Source organism: Camellia sinensis, chromosome 5 (genome assembly GCF_055761805.1).
Source record: "Camellia sinensis isolate YWXY chromosome 5, ASM5576180v1, whole genome shotgun sequence".
Taxonomy (NCBI): domain Eukaryota; kingdom Viridiplantae; phylum Streptophyta; class Magnoliopsida; order Ericales; family Theaceae; genus Camellia; species Camellia sinensis.
The window spans coordinates 134,278,435-134,290,236 of NC_138965.1; the positions used below are offsets into that span (position 1 = coordinate 134,278,435).

Consider the following 11,802-nt stretch of genomic DNA (forward strand, 5'->3'; position numbering starts at 1 on the left):
ATTGGGTATGCAAGCGACGGCGTCCAAGTCAAAAGGGTCGTCAAAAATGAGATGTCTACAAGTGGGATGGAGTGACTAAAATCTGATGCTGATGTATTGATTTTGGACACATATGTGGATGAAAACAGAGTAATAGATGTTTATATAGGACACAATTTGGATGATTATGTAAGTACACAGAGTAGTCAAGTAAGCTTAAGTGTAGAAACAAGTAAGGTTAAAGGGGTAATGCTTGATCTTGAGTTAGAGGAAGATGAAGATAGTAATGCCTATGATCCTGACCAGTCAGACTCATCTTCTGATGTGTCTGAAAAATATAATGATAGTGACTATGAGCAAGGTGATGATGATGCTTTATACGATAAACATGTTGACAAAGATATGGAATTTGGTGGTTTAGGAAGTAGTAAGAATGCTATAGGTGATGTGGCTAACAATGATGACCTACAAAGCATAGACAACTCATCTGATAAGCTAAGAAGCCTTCATAGCTCCTCTGATGAAGATAGTCATTGCACTTGGATTAAGTACCTTATTTTTAGTGAGAGTGACATACATAATCCTACATTCCAACTTGGCATAGAGTTCAAAACAAATGTGTTGTTTAGAGATGCTGTGAAAGAGTATGCTATTAAGTGGGGCAAACAAATCACATTTACTAAGAGTGACAAACAGAGGGTTAGGGCAGAGTGCATACCTAGTTGTCCTTGGGTTTGCTATGCTTCTTTTGTGAAGAGTGAAAGGGTGTTTAGGATCAAAATTTTTGTAGATGAACACACATGCAATAGAACATTTAATATGTAAGTAGTAGATGGATTATCAATAGGTATTGGGAAAGGATTAGGTTAAACCCTACCTGGCCAATTAAGTCATTGGCAGACACCATTATAATAGAGTACAATGTCAAAGTTGACTTGCAGAAAGTGAGAAGGGCAAAAATTAAGGCTCTCACAATGATTGAGGGTATTGTAACTGAACAATTTGCAATGCTTTAGGGTTATGTAGAAGAGATTAGAAGTAGTAATCCAGGAACAACAATTTCCATGAAGGTGAAAGAAGTTCCAAAAGTTCATGAAGAGGATGAGCAAATGCCCAAGTTTAAGAGATTGTATTTGTGTTGGAGTCCATTGAAGAAGAGTTTCCAAATGCTTGTAGGCCAGTCATTGGAGTGGATGGTTGTCATTTGAAGGGGCCACATGGTGGAGTGTTGTTGACTGTAGTGGGGATAGAAGCAAATAATTGTATATTCCCATTTGCCTATGCCATTGTTGAGAAAAGAGAAGAAGAAAACATGGTTGTGGTTTCTGAATTGTTGGGGCAAGACTTGAATATTGTGAATTCTCATTGTTACATTTTCACGAGTGAAAAATAAAAGGGCCTAATTGATGCAGTTGTTGAGCTCTTTCCAAATGCCTCACACGGGTTCTGTGTAAGGAATTTGTACAACAATTTCAAGGGTCAATTTAAGGGTAAGGTATTGAAGGACGAAAGGAAGCCAGGGCAAGCACCGTTGGTGTATTCAACAAAGTTATGGAAGAAATAAAAGAAGTTGATGAACAAGCATACAATTGGTTGGTTAGAAGAGAACGAATCCATTAAAGTAGTAGTCACTTCCACAGTTTCCCTAAGTGTGACATTTTGTTGAATAATCTTTGTGAGTGTTTCAATGCAAGCATATTGCAGGCTACGAATCAACCTGTGTTGTCCATGTTAGAGAAGATAAGAGTTTTGTTGATGGAAACATTTCAAAAAAGAAATGAAGCAATAAAAAAGTACAACAAAAGTGATATATGTCCTAAGATTCAGAAGATTTTGGAAAAGGTAAAGGTGAGTGTAGCTGGATAGATTGCTAGATGGAATGGGGGTTCCCAATATGAAGTTATTGGCCCTATGGTGAGCAATATAAGGTGGACTTGAAAGAATGGACTTGTGGGTATAGGAAATGAGATCCGTCAAGCCTTCTTTGTGTCCATGTTGTGGCTGCTGCAAACTATATGGGTGACGAACCAGAAAAATATGTGCATCATTACTATAAAGTTGAAACCTACCTGAGGATTTACGAGAACATGTTGACTCCAATCAATAGTAGACAAATGTGGCCAACAACTCAATATGGTAAAGTGCTACCACCTGATGTGATGAAGAGAGCTAGGAGGCCAAGACTGAATAAGAGTACAGAAACAGATATCCCAATTGATGCAATTGATTCAAATAAGTTGAGAATGAGAGGAACTCAGATGACATGCAAGAATTGTGGCAAGTTGGGACACAACAAGAGGACATACAAAGTCAAAGGCGAATTCACCTACCTAAAAGATCTTGTGAGTTCCAGTCAAGTAATTCATATTTTTTTATGCATTTGTTAACTTACACATTGCTAACTTTTGTTTTTTAATTTTTGCAGTCCCAGCATGAAGGAAGCCAATGTTAGGCCCAGGCTGAAGGGAGCCAAACTTAAAGTCAAGTAAAAGGAAGCCTGGTTAGGAGTTAGGTTACAGAAGCAACTCAAGTTAGGAAGAAGAAGATGGCTACAAGTTTTGTAAAGACCATATTTGTTGATTTACAAATGTCTTCCTTGCATATGTCCTAACAATGATGATGGCTATTGCAGGTAAAAAGGAGAAAGGTTATGAGAGCAAGTGACTCAACTCTATTGCATGCAAGTCAAGATGTACAAGGGTTTGCAATTACTTTCAATACTGACATTCCTCTGCAAGCTCAAATGAGATAGAGAGGAAGAGTGGTGTACAATGCTAGTGCTGTCAAATCTGTTGTGGGTCAAACTAAGAATGCAACTGACACAAAGTAATGGATATGAGGGACCACTGTTATTGTTGTTGTTGTTTTGTTTTTGTCTTTTTTTTTTTTTTTTTTTTTTTTTTTTAAATGTTGGAGAAGGTCTTTGCTACTTTTGTTCATGGAATACAATGTAATGGATGTGAATGTTTTTGCTACTTTTGTTCATATTCCATAACCTTCATAGTGGTAGGGGCTTGTTGTACATTTGAAGCCTAGTTTTGGTATTGGCTGCCCCTTTCTTAGTATATGTTTTGCACAACATGAATGACAAGTGTGTCAACTAATCAACATTTGAATGACAATTTACTATATTTCTGCTATTGTTTCCAAGTCATGATGTTCACAATTGTTAATATTCATTGTTCATTGGTGATGTTCATTGTTCATTGAATTTGGAGTGACAATTATGGTCACAGATTGTGTACTTACTTCTGTATGTTTCCTTTGTCTATGTCAGAGTCACCAAACACAAAATAATTGAGACAACATTAGTAAGTCACCGAGCACACAATTTTCATCTCAAAAACATATTTTCTATTAACAACACTTCACCCATTGCATATGATTCATAAACAAGATACAGACTCTATTCATTCTTACACTACCATACAACTTCAAACTTTACAATACAAACCATATTCCTACAACCAACCATGACAAAACCAAGTAAATCCATAGTTTTCTCTCTCTTCCAGTCCTTCTCTTTAGTTGTGCTTCCATCTTATTCAACTTCTTCAACAGCCTAGGAATTATTTGCATTGCCCAATCGCACATGGGTGGGTCTATCCAGGTAAAGTGATTGCAACCATTGTTAGGGCAACTAAGAAATCTCCTCCCAGGATTTGTGTCGGTCCATAATGTGTGTATCAACCTTCTTCTTCTACAAACATTGCAAAACATCTTGTCTACACCACTTGTGTTCCATCTACCTTGATTTCTTGAGCTTCGATTGTTCCTCATTTATTCTCTCCCACTGATTTCATTGATGCTCTGTTTTTTTCTCCTATTTTTTGCAGTTGTCTATGTTTTTATAGGTTGAAGGGAATACAAGGGAAGGTTAGGTTTTGGGAGGGAAGCCCTAATTTTCCCTCCATGTGAAAGTATAGGGGGCCACGTCACCTATTCCGTCCACTTCCTTGACGGAAATAGACGGCATGGGTAAAATTGAAAGGAATTCGCATAGCATAGGGGTACGCGTGAAACTAAGAGTAGTCTGGGGGGTCTTTGAAAAACGTGACAAAGTATAGGGGTAAAAATGAAATAATCTTGACAAAATTTAAAACTTGAGGGACTAAAATGACAAGAAAAGCATACTTTAGAAATTAAAACTATCTTTTATCCCTATTCTTATTATCAATGTAGACGGATGTTAAATTTAAGACTAAATTGATTCAAATTGACAATTTTAAAAATCAAAATGATAAAATTAAAATTTAAAGGACTAAAATAAAAAATAACGCATAAAATTGGCTTTTATCTTTTTTTTTATTTACCAATAATACCACATATAATACCACTATTACAATTTAATAATTTATTCGTAGATGTACAAAAGACTCGCGCAGAAAGACATGTCATCTTTATTTTACTTTTCCATTTTTCTATTTTCATTTACTCTATTGCCCATCCTCTCAGGGCTGGCCCTGCCCTAAGGCAGATAAGGCTTGTGCCTTAGGCCCCAAATTTTGGCCCAAAAATAGGGCCCCCAAATTTAAAAAATTGTTATAGGCCCAACCTTTTTTTTTTTTTAAGATCAATTTAAAGGGCCCCAAAATGTTTTATTGGGCTCATGTATAATTTAGCCCATATTTATTTATAAATGTGTTTGGCCCATTTTTATTAAAATGAAAATATATAAATAAAAAAAAAACAAAAACAAAATGTGTTTGGGCCCAACCCAAACCATACTTACATACAATATACATGTTTAGTGCACTGCTAGTGTCATCTTCTTTCAATCTCTCTCGAAGTGATGAAATGAAAGACGATTCACTCTCTCTCAAGTTGAAGGCAGACGCAGAGCATAGCATTGTTTTGTGAGCGACTCACTCTCCCTCTTTCACACATTCCTCCGGCGGTTCATTCTCTCTTACACACACTCTCACTCATGGTAAGTCCTCTTTCTCACTATTAGATTTTATTAAATAAAGTTGTCCTAATTTTTTTTTTCTTTATTCTTTCTCTATCAATTAGTGGAATAATAAATTTGCCCTAATTTTTTTGTTACCTTCTTTATCCATTAGATTTTAGTGGAATAAATAATTTAGCCCTATTTTTTTTACCTAGGTATTTATCAGTTTTAATCGAATAATTTTTTTGCCCTAATTTTGTTTCATTAAATTATTTTTTTATAATTTATTTGCTATCAGATCAGTGGGTTGTGATTTGTGGATGGAAGTGTTTGTGATTTGTGGATTGATTTGAAGGGTTTATGATTTGTGGATTAAAGTGTTTGTGATTATAACCATGTCTCCTAAGAAGTATAGTTCTGGAAATGAAAAGAGAAAGAAGATGATGAAAGTAGAACAATTAATTCAATCTCAATCGGGAGCACTTGATAAATATTTTGGTACCAAGAAACAAGTAGATATTTCGGGTTCAAATGACGATGATGATAAAGATTTGGTAATTGAAGAACCTACTTATTGTGTGAATAATAATGAGAATGATGATTTGGTGATTGAACAACCTAGTGAACATATGAATGAGAATAAGAATGAGAATGAAGATTTGGGGAATATAGAATCTAGTGAAAGTGAAGATGTCAATGTTGAATGTGGACCTCTAAACATTTATGACCCTGGTAATTGGGACAAGATTGATCAAAATTTAAGGAATTTGTTAGTTGAAAGAGGTCCTATAAGAGGTAATGGTGTGAATTTTCCCCTAGATGACAAAGATAGGCATTTTTCTTCTACATTTTACATGCGACAGTTACAAAATGGAGGGAAGCAGGATAGGAAGTGGGTAGTATATTTAGATGCTTCAAACAAAGTGTTTTGCTTTTGTTGCAAGTTGTTTAAGCAAGATGGGAACAATATTCATTTGGCGCTACTGATGGATTGAAAGATTGGAAGAATATGGGCAACAGGCTTAGAAGTCATGAAACTAGTAATGAGCACTTTATTTGCATGAGCAAATGGATTGAATTGGAAAGTAGATTGAAGAAGAATGAAACAATTGATAGAAGTGTTCAAGAACAAATCAACAAAGAGAGAGAACACTAGAGACAAGTGTTACTAAGGATAATTGCTATTGTGATCACTCTTGTTAAAAATAATTTAGCTTTTCGTGGAGACAATGAGAAGATTTATCAAGAAAGAAATGGAATCTTTTTAAGCTTAATTGAAATGCTTGCCAAATTTGATCCAATAATGCAAGAGCACATTCAACGTATTCAAATGAGTGAAATTCATTACCATTATCTTGGTCACAAAATCCAAAATGAATTGATACATATGTTAGCAAGTGAGATCAAGAGTACAATTGTGGCAAGAATCAAAGAAGCGAAATATTTTTCAATTATTCTTGATTGTACTCCAGATGTTAGTCATGAAGAACAAATGTCTCTTGTGATAAGATGTGTAGATGTTTCAACTAGTCCAGTAAAGGTAGAAGAATTCTTTTTAGAATTTTTGAAGGTGGATGATACATTGGGGTTGAGACTTTTTAATGTACTTAGAGAGGCATTGCACACACTCCAACTTGATATTGGTGATATAAGAGGGCAAGGATATGATAATGGCTCTAGTATGAAAGGGAGACACAAAGGTGTACAAAAAAGAGTACTTGAAATAAATCCAAGAGCATTCTACACGCCATATGGGTGTTGTAGTCTTAATCTTGCCCTTTGTGATATGGCTATCTCTTGTTCCAAAGCTATCTATTTCTTTAGAGTGGTACAACGCATATATGTGTTGTTTTCATCTTCTACAAAGAGGTGGAAAATTTTCAAAGACAATGTGGAATGTCTCACACTTAAGCCATTATCACAAACTCGTTAGGAAAGTCGCATTGAAAGTGTTAAAGCTATACGGTACCAAACTTCACAAATTAGAGATGCTTTAATTCAGTTGGAAAAAGAATCTGATGAGCCCAATACAAAGTGTGAAGCTTAATCCTTAGTTACATCTGAAATTGAGAACTTTAGGTTTTTGCTTGGCATGATTATCTGGCATAATCTGTTGTTTGCTGTCAATTCTGTTAGCAAGACATTTCAAGCCGAAGACATGCATATTGATGTTGCTATACATCAATTAAAGGGACTCATTACATTTCTTGAAAAGCATAGAGAAACTGGATTTTTGGAGGCCAAGATTGAAGCTAAAGAAGTTGCAATTGAAATGGAGATCGAACTTACATTTCGTGAAAGACATGTCATTCATAGAAAGAAACATTTTGATGAGAATGTTAGTGAAGAGATGGCGCAATCAACTGAAGAATCCTTTAGAGTTAATTACTTCATATATATAATAGATCAAGCTCTTTCTTCACTTAAGAGTAGATTTGAACAATCTCAAATATATGAAGAAACTTTTGGATTTTTGTTTGATTTGAAGAAGTTAAATTCTATCAATGATGAGTGCTTGAAGACTTATTGTGCTAATCTTGAAGACTTTTTGAAACATGATGGACTTATGGATGTTGATGGGAGAGATTTATTTTCTGAGTTGAAAGTCTTCAAAAAAGTTTTGCCAAAAGAAAACAATAGGCCAATTGAGGTGATGAATTATTTGAAATTGATGGATGGCTGTTTTCCAAATGCCTGGATTGCGTATAGAATATTATTGACTATTCCAGTTACCGTTGCTTCTAGAGAAAGAAATTTTTCAAAGTTAAAATTGATCAAATCCTACCTTCGATCAACAATATCATAAGAAAGATTGAATGGATTAGTTGTATTGTCTATTGAAAAGGATTTGGTAGATAAATTAGATTATGCAAACTTAATTAGTGATTTTGCAACTAAAAATGCAATAATGGTAGTATTTAAGTGATCGTTGGGTTAATTGTAAACTGGATATTGCTAAATTATAAAGCAACAAAATCAGTTTTTAATATTTTTGAGTCATTATACTAATTTCTTCCTATCTTAATATATAAAAGTAAATTTTAATTTATAATTTTAATAATTATATGTTCAAGTATACGTAAATTAAAAATTTATAAATACTTATTATGTTATGCATAAATTTTTTATTAAAAAAATATATATTAAAAAGATCTCATTTTCATAATTTACTTTAAGCCTCACAAATATCAGGGTCGACCCGACAACGTCTTTTGAGTTTACATCACTTTCATTTTTCTCAAATTTCTTTATTATGTAAGACTTTTCTTTTGTCTTCATCTTTTGTTGCACTGTCTCTTTTCTCCGCTCCTTTCTTTTGCTGTTTTTCTATTCACTAAAAACAAAACCTTAAATATTCTATAATATACTTGTGGTGTATAAAGTAATATTGGGAAGGCCCATGAATGCTATGTAAACCTACCCCCTCTTTAATTTTTTTTTTTTTTTGAAAAATGCAACAATATATATAATACAATTAAGCCCAGTTTGATACAGTTAATTGAGATACTTACGATTTTTTTATTTTATTTTAAAAGTTTGTATCAATGTGTTTCGTAACTTATGATACAAAAATAATTTAAATAAGTTCAACTGAAAACTGAAAGGATGTTTTTAACTATTATTTTCTTATTATTAATTTTTAATTTAAAAAAAATATATGTCAAAAATAGGTTGGTTACATTGTAAGAGTTTATATAATTTTTGTAACCCTTAATATATATTTATATTGTCAACACTTTGGAGAGAAAGGAAATTACCAATCACAACTGGTAAAACTCAAATTCAAGCATCATGCTACATAAAAAAAAATGCTCCAACACTGCTTAGCTAATCTTAAGTTTTATCACCTTGATAAGTTATGACTCAAAATTTAAAGAGTTAGTTGAACGATAAAAACTTAAAAATAAGATTTCAAATTTCAAATTTGAATTACTCTAAAGGATACTGGAGTTTTTTTAATCGTTAATTTTAAAATTTTGAAATAAGTTAAAATATATGTAAATTAATTTGAATACTTGATTATAAAACAATTAAAGGTAATAATAAGTTACAAGTCCTAAGTGTAGTTCATCCTTCCAACCCACCAACCAAATGTTTTGAAGTTGGATTGGATCTTTTGATGTAGTTGGTCCACCACATAGAATAGTAGGGTTGAGCACATTCTCCCCATTCCCTATAAAACGAGGGTGTGCCGACAACAAACCATGGGTTGTCTGAAATTGCCCAGTCTATTTATATCTAGAAAATCTAAAAACTCAAACTTATCCATTTCAGCTATTAATTAACATTTGTGGTGGATCAAGTCATGTTCCATTGTTCTAATGAGAAGTCAACACAAAATTAGGGCGGTAGGTCACACCTCTCACTAATATTAACAAACAAAAGAAAAAGAAAGCATTATTTCATGAGAATTTTTATATAAATTTTGTATCAGAATAATGTTACAGCATTATTTATGTAATTAAAGACATCTTAATAGATTCTTTATAATAAATTGATATGGTTGAAACTCAACAAAATTATAAGTTTTATATATGAATTTTTTATTTATATATTATTACTCATAAATAAAAAGATTACATTAATTAACTATTTACATGAATTATTTGTCTGTGTATATATATATATATATCACTATCACGACAAAAGAAAAGACCAAAATATATATATGAGCTGGGATCTTTTGTTTGATAATTCTACTTTTCTCTTGTTTCTAAGATATTTTTCTATTATATGATAAATTTTTCTAACAAACGTACAGTGAAAATGGATTTGGATAGAAGAACAAAAGATATCTAAATAGAAAGTACCCCACCTACAAAGTCGACATCCACTTAGTGTTCCGTGGATTCTAATTAAACACATAATATTTGTGCCATATAATAGGATTCTAATTAAGCATTTTTTATATAATTAATTTCACTAACTAGAAATTAGTTGGATGTAATTTAACTTGTGAAAAAAGTGACCCCATGGAGCAAATTTTTGATAGGATGACGTTCCTAACTAAGATTGGTGAGACTCGAAATAATAAATAAGGAAGAAAAAAAATAAATTAAACAAATCACACACACAAAAATATAAGGATTTACGTGATTTATCCTAGAATAGAGCTACGTTCACAGCTGCTGCGGTTTTCACTATGATTAGAAAAATACAACTTTCTCTTTTTTACGTAAAAGATGCATTACCTTATCTATTTATAAGTATAGAATTAAAGTTATACGGAAGTAACATGAGAATTACGAAAGTACCCAAAAAATCTCCCCCCCCCAAAAAAACCCTTCATTGGATCCTGTGTTTGAATGAACAATAAGATTGAGTGAGCAGTACTTATCAAGATCCACCGACCCAACAAATTTATCTAGCCATCATTACATAATAGTGTGAAAGTCAATTGTCATCACCACCACCTCTGTGATGAAAGTAGCAGCATATCATGTGTATCAAGTGAGTAATTGTATTAACTCAGAAAAAGTTTTCGGATTTGAATCCAAAATTAAATTGTGTAGTGGAGATATGAATCAAAAAATGAATTTTTTGGATACAATTTTGAATAAGAAATCTAAGTGTGTAATAATGGTGGTGTTAAAAATGGTTTAGCAACACTAAACTACAAATGAAACGCTGATTTAACCAATTAATTACTCTTGTACGTGTTGACATTTGACTTTATTAAACTGGAATTTTGAACTTAAAATTGGGGCAGCCTTTGAATCTTTTGATATCTTAGAGAAATCTTAATTCTTGTTGAATCTTTTGATACCTTCAATACCACCAAAGCGTATAAATTGTATTAGTTGGCAATATGGCAAACCTTCTTCTTCTTCTTTTTTAATTGAAGAAAGCTTTGTTTTGTTTTGAATCATTTGAAACCTTTAACACGATCAATGGGTTTAAATAGGTAATGCTGTTAATTTTATTTCTATCCTCTAAATTATTATTATTATTATTATTATTATTTTCTTTTATCTTTTAATTATCAATTTAATTTATTTAATATGCAATTTTTATTTTTTATTTTTGTTCATATAGTCTAATTGGAGTCTTGGAGACCATTCATCCAAATCAATAATAATAAAAAACTAGGAAAATTTACCTATGAATCTCATTTGGGAGAATAGTGATCCATTTAGTTTTAAGAGTTTTCTTTTAAATGAATTAGTCATTTTTATTTTTGGAAAGAAGGGTTTATTTAATTTGGTGCCATTTGAGTTTACTTGATTGCCCGTCTCTGTGAATATTTTTTCCAAATCTTTTAGTCATTGTGAAACACAAATGGAAATGTTATGTGTGTTGGGATATTTTTTGGGGATTTGGGTGGGTCATTTTGGTAACATTTGCTGGGTGGATGTTTAACGTGTTCGGTATTGGGTGTTGAAGCTCTTTTTTTGGTGGTGTGGTGTTTTGGTAGGGGAAGTACGGAGGATGTTTGTTCCAATCCTGGTTGGAATTATCGCAAGGTACATGCATCGGTTTGTTATGTTTTATGTTTAATGTTTTTTGCATTTTGTTGCATTGATTTCTGTGGTTGGTTTGGTGTGTTGCTTCATTATTGTGACCCATTTTTGTCGTTACGATGATTCGTTGTTGTGTTTTGTTGTGTTGTTTATTGTGTTTCGTTGAACTGGTTGGGCAGATGATTAAATGTGATTGTGTTGTTTTGTTTATGTTGGTTTTTTGATGGAAAACATTTTGGGTCATCATTAACGTATCACATGATGTTAGTACGTCTATTATGTACATATGTAGCATGCCACACGTTTGTGGTGTTTTTTTTTTCTTTTTTTCTTTTTTTGTGTGCCATGATTTTAGGAGGTATCACATTCGTCTAGGGGTCGTAACATTGTAAACAACACACTGGTTGTCATTGTTTTAGCCCATCAACTGTTTGTGTTACATGTGTGTTTTGGTAATGTTTGTGTAATTGT

At 32.7% G+C, this 11,802-nt stretch overlaps 1 pseudogene; it reads left to right on the forward strand.

The window, feature by feature from the left end:
• Positions 1-5,265: 5,265 nt before the first annotated feature.
• LOC114260800 (uncharacterized) lies at positions 5,266-7,796 on the forward strand (annotated as a pseudogene).
• Positions 7,797-11,802: the final 4,006 nt, after the last annotated feature.